The following is a 19,710-nucleotide window of genomic DNA, read 5'->3' on the forward strand; positions in this document are numbered from 1 at the left end:
CCTCTTTAATATTAAACCATTTCCTTTGTCCCTCTTTCTAATTTTTGTGCATTATTAGGAGACCACTATAATATTTTCTTTTTTCTTTACTGTGAGTATGTCTAAAGAGCTCATTGTTGTTGAAATATTTATGTAGTTTAGCATTCAGTAATTCCATTTGCTCCTTTAATTTGATCCTTTAACTTACTTCTGCTTGTTTTTACATACAGTTCCTCCAAATCCTCTGCCCCAGATCTGTTTATATTTTTTAAAAGCTTTCAGCTTTCTGCTTGTAAAACTCTTTTCATTTCATTCCTTACCTAACCACAATGGCCTATGTTGCACTTTTCCCTGTTTAGGTTGAAGTGGGAAGAATTTCAACTGCACTCTTTCTAACAGTTCCCAGTGTTCCCACTTTTCCTGTAGTAGCTTTCCCACAGGTAGTAGAACCCAAATCAAAAGTAATTTCCATTCTTTATGAAGTCAGCTACTTTATTTCTCTTATACTCTCTGGTAATATTTTATGCCCACCATTGACATTTCTTGGTCATCGTAAATGTTTGGAGAAAATGTTATATTGTGTGTATGTGTGTGAGTAAATATGCACATGTATGCACACAGGCAACTGTATTTAACCTTTTTTTTTTCTTTCTTTCCTCACCTCAGCTTCCAAACTTCTCATATCCCACTGTTGTGTTTTGGGGCGTGTTTCTTTTTTAAACCACTGCACTATTTTTTTGTATAGCAAGAACTATTAGTGGGAAGGAGAGACATCTGATATAAGGCATTTGTCCAATCCCTGGGGATATCTGACTAATTGGACGACTTGGTGTGAGTTCTGGCACAGGCCACCACCCCAGATGTTTTGGTGGTATGTAGGACAGCGAGAAAGGAGTGATGTTGAGCTGAGGAGGGAGAGACTATAAACAGAAAACATTGGATTTGTTTTTCCTAAACAGATGAGTGCTGAACTGAAGCTGCCTTTTAAAAGTAGAAGTCAGAGAGTTACAGAAGGCTGCCTGGTAGATAGACTGTCTCAAAACCCATTCACTGAGTTACCTGTCACTGTCACACTGCCACTATCCCACAGCTTCATGTCCCAAATTTCTGAAGTCGAAGTCTCTGCAAGATAAACACATTTGGTGCTTAGTATTAACAGGAACTGTAAAAGCTTTAGCTGATCAACCCTTTCAAAATCCTTGGGCTTAATTGAGCTCTGTGTGGCTCCAGTTTTATGCTGGCTTGGATCCAGCAGTTTCACTTACAAAGAGAGGATGAATCAGGCACTTGCAGTATTGTTTAATGAACTGATTGTTCGTAGAAAGGCCAACTGGAGCAGGAGCACAAGGTGGCTCGAGTAAAGATTTTCTGCTCTTGTGCTCATTCTTCAAGGCTGTGCTTCCACATCAAGGGCGTGTAGTGGACAGGATGTGCAGTTTGGTCAAAGCCAAAAGCTGTGGGCTGTGGGCTAGCTCTTCAGCTGGTTTGAACTGGCACAGTTCCCATGAAACCAAGTTTTAATTCATGGAGCAATTCCAGTTTTATACTTGTTGGGGGAAATCTGGCCACTGGTTGTAGTTCTCAAACTCATATATTTGTTTATTTTCTCCACCCAGACAGTGTCTCCAATGCAGCTTTTTTTCCACATGATTGCTGTGCTGCACATTTCTGTTTGAAAATCAGCCTCCAACAATATTTCTCTGGAATGAGTTGTCCCTTGCTAATTTGCAGGTGATGACCTGAGAACTAGTGGATTGCAAGTGCAGCACTTCGAAATACCCTTTGAAAACCTGAGCAGAACTGCAGCAAGTAAATATATCTGTAATAGTAAGGGCAGGAAACACATTATAAAAAGGGGAATAGAAAGACACTAGGACCAAGTAAATAGAAGAACATGCCCCAGTGTATGAACTTGATGGAAAGGGTAGAGATAAGATTCACAGAATATGGATGGGTTCACCAGCTGTCATAAAACCAAATGATGCGTAGTTTATTTGGGGACCTTTTTTTTTTTTGTGTGTGTGTGTGTTAAAACAAATAAACAAAATATAGTTGTGAAATAGTATGTCTAAGCACACCTGTACTACATTTTGTTTCTTATGCAACCTTTTCTGCTAAGTATTAGATGTGTTGTCCTGCAACTGGATAAGGACTAGATGTTTCTGAGCAAGAGACATTTTGAAAGAGCTGCACTGAGAAATGTACAGTAATAAATGCAGCATCCAGGGTTCTCTCAGAATATTACCAGATTATCAGCAGGTGTTTAAAAACCCAATGATTTGTTTCTTTATTTGGAGTTCTGGGGTTTATTTTTCTTTTTTTTTTTTTTAAGGCAATGTGGCAGTAATACTTCTTTTATAAGAGAAATAACGTCAACAGAAAGCTAAACAGCACGTGTCTGTAGAACATCTGCTCTGAGAAGCCACTTGAAGAATAACCACTCAGTAGCATGATAAGAAAACATCTGTGAAGCACTGGGAGGAATATTAGCAATGGGAGGAGGCAAGGAAGGACAAGTGAGGTTGGACCTAGATCAGGGACAGACATTTACCAACTGGCAGCGCCTCTGTTACTTCTTGCATGACTTCATCTATATGTAATGCTCCAATTTTGTTAGAAGCAGGGGGGATGTGGCAAGGGCAAAACGGAACAGGGTGGCCATCATCTTACCATGTGCGAGGCTGAAGCCTCAGCTTCCCTCCTCATCCAGTGGAGGTGTTGGGATGGGAGGGAGGGAGCGCAGCCCTGGTCAGGCTCCAGGCGGGCAGCGCAGCATTTTGTGTAACCAGAACCCAGTGATGTATGTGTGTACCCCACTCCGTGTTTGCCTTTGTTGTGCTGTACATGTTGGATAAACCATACACCATTTTATAAGAAAAACGCTGTTCATATTAATATTGTATATAAACAAGCCATCTGCCTTCACAAATCTATTTGAAGATTTTTTTTTCTTAGCACTGGCAATTAGGTTTCAAAGCATTTATGGAACACTTCTTTGATGAATACTGGCAGGATAGCAGATAGCAGTCTCTTAACCATTAAGTAGACATTTGGCTTTAATTGATGCGCAGATTATGCTCCCTTTTAAAAGTGAGATAGTTAGTGTTCAATTACACCAACGCAGCTCCTCTGCAACTCTAACAAAGAACACATACTACTGAGACATTTCCCACAACATAGCATGGCCTCAAAACCCCATTGGTTCACTATAGAATAAACAGTCAGGAATTCCTGGAAATTAAAAAACAAAAACCACATGGACGGTAGGAGAAAATTAAATTAGTGACCCTAGGTAGAAGCAAGTAAGATTTTCAAGCATCCACTCTGTTTCCAATCTTATTTATTCCTTTTCTGGTATTAATCAACCTCTTAGATTTCCCTTCGGATCTGGCTTTTTCCATTACAAATCCAAGGATATTGTGGAATGACAACTTCAATATACCATAGGTTGTGTATTATTCTTCTAATAACACATGCAGAGGTTGATACATGTGGGTAAAGAGCTGAGTATAGATAGATGGGAATGTATGTTTATATTTAAAGAGTAGGTCAGATGCTGTGCATAGAGAGTAGATCAGATACTAGCAAACTGATGGATCAGTTCATTATGAGATGCTCTGCCTACAGGAAGAAAAAAAGAAATCCAGACCACTTTTTGTGGACAGTTACAGATCCTACTTCATGAAGTAAATAATGAAATAGAAGAAAGGAGAAACTGTGATGAAGAGCCAGGCATTTGAGCCAGGTTGTTTTGTCACCCTGAAAAAATAAAATTTGCTCATTTTCCAAAAAAAGTGGAGCAAATATCTCAGCTTATTCAAGGTGCTCTAACACTAACTGGTCAGGAATTCCCCCAGGAAAACATTAATCATGCCTTAATGAGCATAGTATTTGAACACCTCCTTATTTCAGTGGACTTAACCATGGACCAGCCTAACAAGGCACAGTTCTGTGAACCACAACCTGAGGCCTGCATTGTAAGCTGGCTATAGTCAGGGCAGATACTTATAATTTATTAAAAATCAGTGCTCTTTCAGTTATCTCCAGCTGAGAGAGTAAATCATAATACAATAAAGCAAGATTCTTTGGAGAAAAAACCCTTGTCTTTCTGCAGAAAGCAAGTTTGATTCTTTGTTGTTTTCATAGGTTCAAGTTAAGAATATTCTTCCCAAATTTTCTGTCTCTGACATGCACAACACACAAAGCACATGTTTTAAGACTCAGTTTGCAACATGATCTGCCCAGGCAGACATTCTGTTCCTGGGAACTACTGATTTGTTTGGCCATGTAATAGGATGGAGACTGCCAGCAAATATGAGAACAAGCCTTCACCTAAACTGAAAATGTAAACTCCCATCATCTTTTAGGTAAAGAGATGTTCCATGTTCAGGTGTTTTCCTTTTCTGCCTCCAGAGGCTTCCATCTCTTCTTATCTGCTGGTGATTGGGGAATATGGAGTTTTGGTGATGGTGTTTTGGTGTTTAGGATGGTGTTTTGGAGTGTTTATCTGTTCTAAAGGTACAACATGTCTAGAATAATGTGCCTCTACAGTTTTAAAGCAATGCCAGTTTAACCTAAATTTCAAATTGACAAAATTGACCCCTTACAAAGCTCTGTTTCAACTCATATCTTGTTTCATACCTTTTTGTCAAATCAGTCTCTTGTGCAAGTTAAATAAAACTTAGGAGTGTCCAAACAACCATCCGTGCCAGTTTAAATAATCTTTTAAAAAATATATAAAGCTCAGCTGAGTAAGATTTTGTTCAGAGTTGGGAACACAAATAGTAAAATATAATAAGGATTGCATGACCTTATCCCTACCTTCATAATTTTTGTGCTTCTTTCCATTCATTCTTCTAAAATGTTATGTGTACTGGAGTGTGTACAGTTCCTGACACATTAATGAACAGATGTTCATTCAGCTTTTTGGTATGACCAGAATGTATATATATTTTTGGTAATAAAGGGATGAAAAGAAAATTTGACCTTAACTGTTAGAAAAGAGTTATTTGAAACTATCCCAAAGTTTACTAAGCTTTTTGAAATCTAAATACCACTACTTGGTGAAATTTGATTTTCTCCAGACTTGTTGCCTTGTCCTGCATTGATGACAAAAATTGTCTTCATCACCTGCAGCATTCCAATTCTTCCAAGGGATACAGAGGGAAGAAAGAAAGTCTCTAATGCTAATAAACATGCAAGCCATTTATTTCAATAGTTAGTAATTGCTGTATAACGATTTACAAAAATTGCACATCCTCTGTTTAACTAAGGTTTTGCCTGTGATCATCATAATCAGTTCTGCCTGTTTGAAGAAACGCATGCTTGCACAGCTTGAAACATTTAAAACCTTTCAAGTCAGACTTTGGCACCTCTGATGGTATGTACTGTGCTTATGACAGTTAATCATGTGAACTGAACTTTTTTTCTCTTCCCTTTAAACTTGGTAGATTTAAGATTATCTTTTTTCCCCCTCATGTTATTTCTTCAAAGTTAAGTTTCCAGCACATGAAACTCCTTGACCTGGAAAATAAACACAGCACTACATATAGCACTGTGGGATAGCAAAAGAAATCTGACCTAACTAACAAAAGAGACACATCAAGCAATGAGGGGCTGATTTTCCATAGTGCTTTTAGCAACAGTTTTAGAGTACCTAAACTCAGGGATGTGTCTGCAATTGTCTTCAATGTCCAGTACGCTCCATATAGGAGTTTTAAAAATCTAGTCCTTGAATCTTGAGTGACCTACCTTTAATTTCCTCAAAGTAATAAAAGTTGACATATATTACAGACTTCAGTGGAAACAGCTGATGTTTATTCCCTCTGAGAAAATCAGACCCTGCAGACTAGAATCTGCTGGTGAGCTGTGAGCAGGCTCCTCTCACAATAGTGAAGATGTCTAATTTTATACCTGTGGACTCTTCCAGTCCTGTTCTACCTTCTCTGCGATTTTTATTTTACTAATATTCAAGTACAATTTTTTTTCCCTATGATCTGTGTTGCTGCTTTTTCTGTGTGGCTTGAGAAGAGTCTGGCTGTGTATTTTCTATGATCAGCCTTTCATAAGGAGTGGCAGACAGGAGTTAAATTCCAATTTTAGACTCCTTTCTCCTGACCCGCTTGATTTCTTCTCTTACTTTCATGCTCCAGGCTATGGTGTCTCCATGGCATTCACTTCAGTTTGTAGATTTCTTGAATGGAGTAAGGGACAAAAAGAGTACTCCAAATGCACCCTCAAGAAAGCCAGGTGCATAATTACCAAAACTATATTCATTTTGTGTTATGATACTTAAAAAATCCCTCCATGTTTTGTAGAATGGGATATTCAGATGCTCTCAAGCCACTTTGGACATCCCCACTCTGGATGCAGGGGAACATGGCAGGGATGGACATTTTAGCATGACTGGTAAATACTGTGTCTTGTATTTGAGTAAGTTGGAGATGATCCATGGAAACAGAGATCCTGAAGTAACAGAACTGCCTTGTAGCCAATGTTACATTTGTGAGCAGTATTGCTATGATCAGTCCTTTGGCCATCCTATGTCAGACCCTCTGTTGTCATTATACTTTCAAATATCAGTCAGGATCTATCTGGACCAGATATGAACTGGCAGGTGACCTCAAAAAGGAAGTTTGCATGAACTCTGAATAATATGATCCACGTCAGTTCTGCTCAATTACATAAAATAGCCATTTCAGTGATGGAGTAGTCATTAGTGATATTAAGATATTAGAAAGATAATAGACCATAATGCTTTCACATTAAAGAAGGCTGAAGAGTACAACAGAAGCTAAAGAACCCTTGTAACTTTGGAACTCTTATAACTCATTATACTTGAATAAAATTTGCATGACTTCTCATGGCAGTTGCAAGGCATAGGTTATGGAATAATTCAAATTCTTTGGAAAAGATAAGTTATGCAAGAGATAATCAGGGCTTTTATTTCTTAAAGGACTGCAGGGCGATATTCTCTCCTTAGACTTTGTCAGAGTGTACTTTTCCTTTCTGATTCACAGTACAAATGCTTACATAATGTTTGCATCATCAATATACCTTATTTTTTCAGAGACAAAGAATTGATATAATGGAATACAGAAGTCACTGCTTTTCCCCTAAAGAAAGGCAGTTGCCTCAAGAAAAGGTCTATCCCCCTACCTAGACATCAGGCTCCAGTATGAAGCTGGAGTAAGAGAGGATGGTATAGATTGTCCCTCTTTAACTGTAGACATTCAGTGATTTCTTAAAATCAGATTCTCATCATGCTTCTCTTATCTTTGCTGCACCATTCTCTTCATGCTATTATGGCAGCTTGTCTTGGATTTTTCTCTCTCCTTTGAATAGTGCCTTGTATGAGGTTGGGCTTTGATGGGCACTCCCAGTTGCCACATCAATGCAAATTCTATTGTGAATATAGACAAGTATTGCTAATACATGATTACATTTTATGTTTGTGAAGTATTTCAGTGTTTCAGCAGAGAAGCAAGCTAGAAAGGCTGAATGTTAAAGCATAGGGATTGGGGCTCTTGAGAAAATGATTGCTTCTAACACCATTAGATGTATTTTTCCATTCTGTTTGTATTGGATGTTTTTGATGCCAAAAAGGAATTCCATTCAAATTTCATTTCAAAACAGCATCAAAAGGTAGCATTAAGTACTGGATACATGCTTATTAATAACTGTTCTTTGTCTCCTGCAGACATTATATCTGTAATAAAGAGATGGCATATGGGTTGTACAAATTTTAGTGAGATGCTTGAAGTAAAAGCAACTCAAACAATTTGATGTGTTGATGTGAAAGAATGGCATACTGCAACAGAATGTTCTTATGACCAAAACAATGGCAGCACATGAACTGCAATCGGGTTTTGTTTAGCCCTTTCTGATGGGGAACTGTTTTTCTAGGTGATCTGAACAAGGTTTTTGTGAACCACGATTGAGTGTTTGCGCTAGCAATTCTCCAGCAGAGTTTTCATTAAACAACATTTTCTTTACATTTTCTTTGGAAAAACGAAGGGGAACAGGAAGATTGTGCAACTGCTTTGCAATGAGATGTCATCCTGGACAAAAATTTGGAAGAGAAACATGAGTGTGCTTTCAGAAGGGTCCCACAGAACAATGTCTTGTTTCTGAGTCTGTACACCCACACAGTGACTAAGTACTGTGGCATATCAAGGACATTTGTGATTTTCTAAAGGTAAATTAACATGATTTAGGGGAATTTATAAGGAACTGAATAAATGAAGATATTTTTCATCTTGTCCTGTACCAACCTTGTAATTTTACCTCATTTAGCTTTCCATTTTGTTAAACACCTCACACAATGTTTCTAATATAAGCCTTAGAAGATTTATTGTTTCTTGAGAGGAGCTGGAGAGCAGCAGCATGTCCTTTATCATACCTTTACAGTGTTGCCTGAAACCCAGCCTTGCTTATTGAATTATTCCAAATTATCACATATACTTGGACACAAACAGAATACTTTCATTCAGGAAAGATTAATGATAGACTTGATGATTTATTAATCTCTGGGTCCTAAAAGGATGTATTCAAGGGACCAAATTTCCCTCTTTAAATTTGTTTACAGTTTAAGTTTTTGACATGTATTAAGTAACTTCGAGAAGGTTTGCCGGAAAATTTACTAAAGAAGCTGAACTCATATGTAGTCAGCATTTCTTCATCACACAGACATGCACTATTCATAATGGGACATTTGACTCACACTTAGCAACCTAATTATTTTCTTGCAAGGATGTATGTTAAACCAGGCCCAGGGTCTGAAGATGTTTGCTGCCTATGCACATCAAAACAAGGCCTCCTTTTTTACTGTGATCCTCATTAGCCTACATTTTGAAAGGACATCTTCACTTACAATGCTTTTCAAACTTGTGAACTAAAGGAATTTCTTTTTTTAATTCTTTCCTTTAAGTAAATAGTGGGCTACCCCAGTGCTAGCTAGCAATAGCTGTGGGAGATGAGCTGGTTTCTGCTGTGAAAAATGGATAATCTACACTGATGAAAGAAATCCCATTTATTCCAGGAGGCTAAAGTATGCCCTGAGGTGGAACACCTAATTCTGCTTTATTTATTTCTCCCAGTGGCCCCAAGGGATCACAGCTGGAATCTTGGTTAGTATCTAAGATTTTTTAGATAACCAATTTGAGATTCCAATAATCGTAAACTCATCCCAGCCCAGAATATACTGTCCAATGCAGGGGGCCATAAACCACCTCTTCCTCTTAAGCCGCTTTTTACTAGTAGCTACAGCTGAGTAATTGGCCAGGCTATCTGTTTAGTTTTCAGTCTTCTCCAAGTAATCTTCTTGGTGATGAGATTTTTCCTGTGACTGATGCATAATACTTCTGTGTGCAAAGATCTGTAATGGTGGTTTACACCTGAAAAACATTTCAGCTGGGAAATATCCTTAAACCATCTGCTTTTGGCTAAATGTGGTTTTAATCCTCAATTTGGATACACAGCAATGATAGTTGGCCATTGTCGGCATTTTCGTGGTTAATGCAACTTCAGAAAAAAAGCAAACACTAAGGCAAATCTGAAAGGGGAAAGTCTCAGACCAAGCAAGGTAATTGATATGTTTTTATTATCATGTTATTGGTAAACACAATGGAATGGTATTTGTGTATGAACTGGATTCCTCCTTTTCAAAGTCTGTCACATCTCACTTCCACAGTTCACATACAGTTTAGATGCAGTGACAACTGGTAACACATGCAGCAACTGGTGACTCTCTAATAAGTATTAAATGGGTATAAATCTGAGTGATCTCTCTGGAAGGTGATCTGGCACTCTGGATCATTGAGGATGAAGGATTCTGTTCTGTTACCTGTATGTAAATGACATCATCTTCAAGCTACACAAAATAGCAAAGTACCCCTTCCCCTCATGACTCCTCAGTCCTTAGCAATCATCTGGGCTTGTTGGCAGGTCCTGGTCCTGTTTGCCATTGGCACTTGCCCATCACAGTTAACCCAGGGGCTCCTCAGGTGCATGGACTCCCTGCAGTTGTATCACCTGCAGATGTGAAGGATTTGCCATGGTTTTGGGACATCAGCTTTTCCACTGTCTGCTTTTCTGTCAGACATTTATCTTTGAAGCTTCAAAGTGCCCGTGCTGAATCTTGTCTCTTTTCCTTGTTCTGTACTATAATTCTCAGAAGGCTGTCCTTCTGAGAAGGATTTCTGAGGAAAGCTTTTGGATAGCTGAGGCTTGACTCAGTCCCCACTGGTTACTCAGATCACTTTCCAGCAGTAGAGGCACTTTGCTGCATCTTCTCTTCTCTGATACACCAAGAAAAAACACCTCATATTGGCAAGAGGATAAGGTAATACTGTTAAAAGTATTGTAGATAATGAGTATGTCATAATTCTTCTTTTTTTCTAAGATTAAATCTTAGAAATTGGAGGGAGGTCCTGTAGAATACAGCACTGTTGACTGTTGTTTCTGCAAATGCCTTTTGTCACCTTTATTTGCTAATGTGTATGTTATATGTGATGTGTTGGCCTGAGTCAACAGTCTGGATTCTCATGCAGGAATTTTTGCACTTGGTCACTTACTTTTCAGGCTGTGTCTTCCCTAGGGTTTGGGTAAAGACATCATATTTCTTGTCAGCATTAATGTATGCCAGCATTAATGTATACCTAACGGAAGAAAAATCTAGTGTTAAATAAGGGACTAGGCTGAAATTACAGAGCACCACCTTGCAATTTCACAGAGGACATCTGAGGAAGAGAGGTTTGACCAAGAGATTTCTATGAGGAAAATCCATATTTACTCAAGAATTGTTACTGTACATGTGGAAGTGAAAAGTGTCTCTTCACCTTTGATTCAACTTTTCATTTCTTGCTTTGTAGTTAGCTTATAACTTCACTGTTTGAAGCAATAAGTTTGAAATTAAGGTGCCTTATTTCACGCTTCTACTGCATAAATAACACTGAAATAAGGAGAAGAAGACAATACTTAATTGGGACATGTTAATAACTTGGACAAGGAGATTAGAGCTTCTGTCTGATTGCTTCTGTCATGCACTTGTCTTTTCTTTTCTGAATGATTGCATTTTATCCTTTTCTTTTGTTTTTTTAAATGGTGATCTTTCCTACCTTTTGCTGACTGGGCTTTGACAAAAGACTAATTTTCTGTATATTTTCATATACAGAAATCTGCATTCAGAGGTTTGGAGATCCTTAAAGAAAAGGCAGTTCTGAAGTGAAGTGTTATCAAACAATGTTTTCTGCCTCCCCATGGTGTCATCTAACATCAGAAATATATTACTTGTTCCTATCACCAAAATGCTGTAGTGGAAAGACTAATAACAGAAATTAAAAAACAAAGCAGTTGAAAGTGAACTGCATTCCCTACCAACTCTGACAGCACTTTTTGAGTTTTCTCATCTCTTTGAAAAGGTATCAAAATCAGCAGATGAAAATTAAAAGCAGTTTTGGCAGAGCAACATTCATATATCCTAGAAGTTCTGCAATTTTCTTGGAAAATTAAGGAGATTTAAAGCTGAGATTCAGCCACCTAACTTTTGACCCATGACTAATGCCTAGAGAGAAGCCTAGTCACTCTGAGCTTCATTTCCAAGCAGTCAGAAGAGATGGATTTGGCTGAAGGGGGGAGAGTGTAGTTTCCTCTCAGATATGCTTCAGTATTTCGTAAAGGGCCAGCTGGGATATTTGGAACTGAACCGTCAGCGCTACCGTAATAGGAGTTTAGCCAGAGGGAACACTGCATCTTCAGGCCCTTCTAGGTTGTAATCTCTGGCTTCACAACACTGGTTTTTCAGAAAAATAGCCTGGAAACTTGTCTAAAACACAGAACTGAGTCCCAGTAGTGGTCTCCATCACATTTGTATTTGTGTGTCTTTTCTTGAAATAACTCTAACCTCATCTGCATTGCTCATAGGTTCTGGGTTGTGTTTATGAATATATGTCTGGAATAGAACTTCTAAAAGTGCTTTGTGCAAAAACTACTTGGAGGTCTCTCTTCCAAGGACCAAATTCAGAGGATTTCCAAACTGTGACCACAGATTGTGTCAATTTTCTGTAAGAAAGACAGTACTTCATTATTGCCACAGGGGGTACTGTTGGCTTAATTTTGTACTTCAGTCACTGCTGCTGAAATTATTAAGTTAATGATTTATGCTCCTATGATACAACAATCTCTAGTGTTTAAATTGGTTACTATGTTTTGTTTACTGTTTATAACTACCACAGTTGTTTTAAATGCCACTAAAACTACTTGCCAGCTTGTATGGTTTATTTTTCCCTGCAGGTTTTTACAAACCACTTATTGATATAGTGGGAGGAAAAAAAAACTATAGTGATTTATGCTTGAAAAAAAATCCCAAGAGCTATGAATTAACCACTGTTCTGCTATATAGAAAAAAATAACACTCTAGCAACATTGAACAATGGATGTCAAAGCCTACTTATTCTAGCACTTGCTTCTGGTTTTATCATAGTGGAAAATTTGAGTGCTTTTTTCTTTCTTTTTCTTTGAGTACCATGACTGCATCAGTTTGGGACTATGAGCTCACTACTTTTTCCCCAGGGTTCCTCCTCATCATGCCATGTTAAGTACTTGATTCACTTAAACAGACTAATGTTTGCAAAAATGGAAAAAATGTCCCAGAATTCACTGCTTGACAGAAGGTTAGCTCATTTTGCTCCTGGTACACACAGAAAATTTGAGAGGCTGATTTACAGCTCCAAGGAAATCATCTGATAATGAAGCTCAGGTAGATTCTGGGCCTCTATTGCTTTAAGGAAAAGAAACACGTTTCTGTTTTTCACTGGAGAAAGCACACAGCAGTGAGGTCAGAGCTGATCTGTGTAGGGCAGGACAAAGAGGTTCTACCGGAGCATTACAGCAATTGCCTGACAGTGGGCACTTTCCTTCACCCTGCTGGGTGAAATTGTGGTCACAGTAAAGCACAGAAAAATACACCTGGTATCACATCTTAGACCTCCTTTCTGCAGCTCTAGTGCCCATGTTGGATTTGTCTCCTTTTCATGTGCCTCCTGAGCCACTACTTCCACATGCTTAGCCAGCTACTTCTTGGTGGGTTTGTAATCAAAACTAGGGGTGCAAGCTAAATGGGTTTATGGCAATATGTAAAACACACAGGAGTACCCTTACAGATAGCTGGAATCCCAAATTCCATCCAGCTGCTCTGTGTCCATAGATACACAGACTGTGGATCAACATCTGAACAGCTTCTCTGGAATCCCAAATTTCACTGACCTGCTCCATGTCCATAGATACACAGACTGTGTGGATCAGTATCTGAACAGCTTTTCATTCAGCAAAGAGGTCATGCTGCTGTTCCACCCCTCAGCCTTCAGTGCTTCAGCCACTGGCCTAGCTCCTAGCAACTTCAGGCTGTCCAGACAGACCTAAATGGATGGAGCTGATTAAGTGGTGCTGTCAGAGACATCCCAGCAGCACCACCAGACCCCCTCTTTTATGCCCCAACACATGGGGTGGGATTTCCCCACTGTTGGGATCTCTGGAATCTAATACTTACCCTTAGACTGACCTAACATGCTCAAACACAAGGCAGAGTGATGAGCCTGAGTGTCAAGTAGAAGAGAGATGTTGACAAATGTAGAAAATCAGGCACAAGTACTTTTAAGACAAAAAGGAGCAGGATTCCACTTCTATATTACAATACAATGTAAACCCAAGTACTTACAGCTAATAAAGGCAAAACAGGGCTCTAATATTTCTGTTCCAGTTTCCCAGCAGAGAGTGGCACAGATCCTGTGCACAAGAGATTGGTGCATTTGGGGTCCATCTGACTCACTGCACGCAGCAGTACATCCACCTGGTGATCTGCACACACATTTGCCTGGGGCTGCTGTACATCTGGCAGCCAGAGAGCTACCTTTTCTCTGGGCTCACTTACCCAGACAAATGGGAAAAATTATCTTTTACTACCCAGAGAACATTTCCAGGCAGAAGGAGAAGGATATATTCTAGGAAACCCAAAGCATTTAGTAACCCCAGATAGTGACACAACCTGTTAAGTGTGGACTTTCACAAATTCATGTGATAGTTTCATTAACTGATTGCATGTAACAATGTGAAGTCCTGAAATCCACAACAGAAAAGCCTCAAGTCTCCCATAAATGAATGTAGGCTTAAGTTAAGTTTTGGGTATGTTCTCACATGCCTGTCGTGATCTTTCTGTGGATCCAATCCATCCTTCTCAACAAGCACTGCAGAGAGAACAAAGGCATTTCATGTGGTGTGAGAGAATTTCTCTGACATAAGAAAATTTTAGATGTGAGAGATAAGAGCATTGATTCACAGAGGAGATGGAGGAACAGGAAAGTTCAGCTGTCCAGAACACAGCTTTGAGTAACTACACCCAATCCTGTAAACCCTTCCCAGTATGGACTGGGAGAAAACACAGATGTAATTCCTCTGGAGATTCCTTTGAAATGCCAGTATCAATTTTACCTACAGCATACTGCAGCAGTGAGGGGTGGGTGTCCAGGTGCCTGGACTGTGGGAGATGCTGTCTATTCATCCTACACAGAACATTCTGTTCTGTGGGAAGAGAAGTCCATGAGTTCTGCTGTCCAGGCTCTTGTTAGGGAATACATCTGCCAGAGAAACTGGCAAAGGAAAATGCATATAGTCCTCTTGCTTCATTACGTATCTTTTTAACCTAACTGAGCACCTAGTCAGAGATGAGCTGCACTTTTAGTTTACTTTCAAAGACATTTCTTGTGAATTTTTCCAGAGCTGGAATGCTGTATATGTGATATTTCCTTTAATAAAACATCCAGGAGTTGTTATTCAAGGAGGTGGATGGGAGTCCACCATGCAAGGGAGGCCATGAGTAGAAGGTCTGAGAACCTGCTGGCAGAATTACCCTGCGACTTTATAGGACTTGAAGGGGTTTTATCCCTTCGCAGTTTATAGAATAACTCTAATCTGTGTGTTAATGTGTGGCCTGTGAAAGGTGTGTGAAAGGTCTGCTTAGCCTTTTGCACGGAAAAGACTCATCTCCTCTGATTTAGGTGACTCAAAAGGTTCATAATTTTCTCTAGGTGAAAATTAACTCATATAGGAAAGTGTCCATGGCAAGGAAAACATGAAAAAAAATCCTTTCTGGCATCAGGGAAATTTATTCATTAATACATTGTGGTACTAAGACTCTGGGAAAATAAAGGAAGGTGATAAATCCAAACTGTGAGCTTTTTGGAAACACCTCTCCCACGCACAACACCTGACACACACCTCTGGAAGGCTTTTAGAGGACTAAATGAAAGATCTCAAACAGACCAAGTAAGAAAGGAGACTCATTTTAATTATTTTCCCTTGAGGTTCTAGGATGAAATATTGATATAAAAATGTAAGTGATTATTTCTCTCTGTGATGCAAAACCTTAAGGTGGGAACTCCTGCATTTCAGGAGTAAAAGAAATACTAAACACAACAGAGTTCCATCTCCATTACTCTGCCAGGAAGATGGTACTTCCTAAAGCATTGAAACAACAGGGGCAAAAGAAGCTGCAAGCTCCTCAGGTGAAATTGTGCTCCTAAAACAAATGGGAAATGTCAGTTTTCAGAAATTAATTGCAATTTTTCAATGTTTCATGAGTTTTATTGCATCACTGCTGATCAGTCAGAAGAGAACTGTATTAAAGAGCCACCAGTGAGGTATGAAGTGTTTGGCTAATTTTACCAAGCAATAAAATTGTGTAGTAACATGGCAATAAAAAATTGTAAATTTTTAAAATAAAAACGCAAAATTCACTTTTTAAAAATTCTAGATGTAAAATCTGCCCTATTAAGTAAATGAATGTATAATTATGCTTTTCAATATATAATTATGCTTTTTAAATGTTTAACAATATTCTTTACAGTTTTTGCTGTATCAGGAAATATGAATATTAAGTTTGAAAATATGATCTCAACAGCTTTTATTCTAATAAAGTAGTATTCTGGTTTGTCAATTTCAGAACTTCCAGTTAACTCTGAAAACACTTTTTACACTGATTCTTCTCTGTGGTGACCAGTGACAGGGCCTGAGAGAATGGCCTGGAGCTCAGCCAGGGGAGGTTTAGGTTGGGGATCAGGAAAAGGTTCCTCCCACAGAGGGTGGTTGGGCCCTGGAATGGGCTCCCCAGGGAAGTGGGCACAGCACCAGCCTGACAGAGCTCAAGCAGCATTTGGAAAATGCTCTCAGGCTCATGGTGTGATCCTTGGGGCTGTCCTGTGCAGGGCCAAGAGTTAATGTGGTAATCCTTGAGAGTCCCTTCCAACTCAGTTCTGTGATTCTCTGCTTCTATGCACCCTATGTTCATGAAATTTGTATTAAGAAATTGTCTTAGAAGACTATATTGACTTGTAAGCTTCTTCCTTTCCTTCTTTTCTTCCTTCTGGGAGGAAAAATCCCAGTCAGAATGTAATTCGTTCAGCACTTTGTATTTTCACTAAAGTTGGTGGGAACTTAATTTCTGTCTAGAATTAAACTGTTTTAAACAACATCTGTTCAGCCCTTGTGGTTTTATTCTGGAGTTGTGATCATTATTCGAGCTGAGAGCAAAGGAAAATGCTTTCTTTTCACTTTTATTTACTGCATTAAAATGCCTTTGTCACTTACCAAGTGAGAGGTTTATCCCCCCCCACTGTCTCCTCTCCCTTTCTGCTCTCCCAGTCCTAGGCTCCTGTTATTTTTTTCCTTACCACCCTCAGTCACTGTGTCATCTCTAAAGCCAGCTTTGAAGTAAAACCCTGACAGTCGACAAGCTCATTCAGATGTGTGACACACTGAGTCTTTGAGCATATGATTTGCTACCTCTCCCTATATTGAACTCTTCACTCTTACTCATGCCTTCTGTTTCCTGCCCAGAAACCAGTTTTGAGGCTTACAATACTTGTACAGTCCTCTCTCTCTCTCTCTCTCTCTGTGTTTTAAAGGATTTCTGAGAACTTCATTACACCAGCCATCATACAGGGTTGTGCAAGAGGGAGGGAACCACAGAAAGTCATCCTCCCTCCTTGCTTGGCTTTCCTGCTATGCCTTAGGGAAACCTCTGTGCTGGGGGCAGAAAATGATCTTTCACTGGGGCTTAAATCAGAAGGAAAAAGTGTTTATTTCTGTGGACCTCAAGCTGTGCCCCAATACTTACACAGTAAAACAAATCATCTCCCATCAGAGAGCAGAATGGATTGAAGAGGTGGATGGGTCCTTGTCCCTTCCTCTTGCATATTTTCCTAGTCACTGCGGGGGGGGGAGGGAAGGACTAAGAAAAGCAGGCGATGGAAAGCAGAAGTCCCTTCACTCACTTTCCATACTGGGATGACAAAAACGTTGTGCTGAAGCACAGAAAGTGGAGGTCATTTTAACCTCCCAAATGAGAAATGTAAACAGTGCTTTGAGAACAGCATGACAACTGTCAGTAAACAGTTAAAACTTGTACAGAGGAAACCAGGTTGCATCAAGTTACCAAATGTTTTCTATAATATTATATTCCTCTCCTGTGGACAATTAGGAAGACTGTTCTGCATTGGAGGACTAGTGTTGACAGCACAGAGCAATGGACATTTCAATGAATAAGTTGCTGTTTTCTTCCTCCTGAGATCCAATAAAGATTTTATACTTTGGGGTTTGCCTTATTTCACTTCCATTATGACTTTAAGTAGAGAGTGGTGTTATTTATTTATGATACACTGTCTGTTTGCATGAATACATAACTATAAACAGGTACTTTCATTTTCTATGGAAGCTGTGTCAATCTTTTCTAATGACCTCTTACACTGATTTTAAACAATCTACCAAGCAACTTTTAAAAATGGGTTCAAGCTACAGTTACATGACTTTGCATCAATGTTTAAGTTTGTGTTTGATAATCTATCATAAACAAGCAAATCGATCCTCATTTGCCAAAGGAATGCTAATAGTGCCTTACTAGATTGTAAAATCACTAAGTCAAACTTTTCTGGCTTGTCCCCCACTGAAATCTCTATTCATGGAAATAATTTTAACTACAGAACATCTGCCCTTCTCTTGATCTTCCATACTCTGCACATCTTCAGAGCCTGACTTCTGTCCTTGGTGGCCATCATTTGCATGATGTTACCTTCAGGCCTGGGTAACCAGGTTCCCACAAGGAATCTGGCTGCTAGTTCCTGAGTGCTGTATCTGTCATTGTCATCACGGTCAGGGAAACACAGCTTTTAGTACTGAAGTTCTTTGTTGTCAAGTCTGCCCTTCCTGGCTTTCCCCTACAGGTCAGCCAGAGGAGGGGAATCAGAAATGTGGTTGTTTTCCCACCCTGCTTAGAGAACCCTGGTTGATCGCATACTTTGGATGTTGGACCTTGAAAGAGTTGTCCAGACGGACCATACAGACCTATGAAGAGGCAGCTGTAATTAGTTTAGTGTTACAGCAAATCCATGGCTCCTTGCTGAGGGTGAGATGGTGAGCTGTGAGCTGCTCCTCCCTGGGAAGGGCCCATCACAGGGTCTCTGGTCCTGGGCACCAGGAGTGAATATGTGGCATACACACAAGACAAGAGATCCAAATTGGGCTTGTCAGTCATCCTATGCTGTCAAGGCAGTAAGACAATAAAATAATTGCTAAAATATCCATTTCTGCCTCATCACCAAAAATTTCCCTTTTCTGAAAAAAGCTTCAGAAAAATTGCAGGCAAAGACAGTCCCTGGAAACAAGTGGATGTAAAGTGAGCCATTGTGGACAATGGTTCCATCCTGTTACCAGTAACCCTCTAGGAATAATGCCACAGAACTATTAAGCAAAAAAATTCTCAACTTTTCCAGGGTCCTGATGATCCTCCAATAAAGTATAATTTTCAATTTTTTTATTTTTTTTTTTAAATCTAGTTACCTAATGCTGTCTTATACTTTTTAAAAGTGCTATATAACTAACCCAAGAAATACTTATACAAAAAAGAGTTCTGGAAGTCTGATTTACCAGACCACTTACGTAGATTAAGCTGCTACCATGAAGCCAAAGCTGGACATTTGTACCATCTATGAATTAGGCTGATCAGTCAAAACAGTCAGAAGCCAAAGCTAAATCTGATCATTAATTATTACTCATTTGCAGTCCAAGAAAATATAAGGTCCCCTACATCATTGAAGTTTCTGGTTGGGGTCAAATTAATTTCTCCAGTACTGAACACAGTACTTTTGGAAAACTTGCAGACTTTTCTTGTACACCATAATACAGAGGTCTGCTAGCCTTTTTCAGACCATAGAGATAACATAAAGAGAAAAGAATGGATTGAAATGTAGATACAAAGAAAAGGCCAAAACAACAGAAAAAGCAGTGCTTTTTTTGAATGTCCCACCTGAATTCTAAAGCCCATGGGTAGCTGCCTTGATTCTAAAGATGTTTTTGCTACTTGGAATCCTTCAAAGAATCAGTTCTAAACTGCTTAGCAACAGCCTTCATTTCCCAAAGATAGAAATTAAAATTCATTTGGACTGATACGGATAGAAAGAGGGAGGGAGAAGAACAGATTGCTTTTTTCATACAGCCTTAACAAAAATGGTGTGTTAATTTGGCTCAGGAAAAAAAGTGCAATTAAAAAAAAGCAAAAGGGAGGGGAAAGAGAAAATAACTATGGTTTTAATTAATAAAGTTTATGTTAAAAAAAGGAGAAAATAATGGATTCAGTGATGTTATAACTAATTAATGATCCTTTAGAAGGATTTATCACATGCTGCC

This window comes from Melozone crissalis, unplaced genomic scaffold (assembly GCF_028551555.1).
Source record: "Melozone crissalis strain CALT ecotype California unplaced genomic scaffold, PUWL_Pcris_2 ptg000027l_1, whole genome shotgun sequence".
Classification (NCBI taxonomy): Eukaryota; Metazoa; Chordata; class Aves; order Passeriformes; family Passerellidae; genus Melozone; species Melozone crissalis.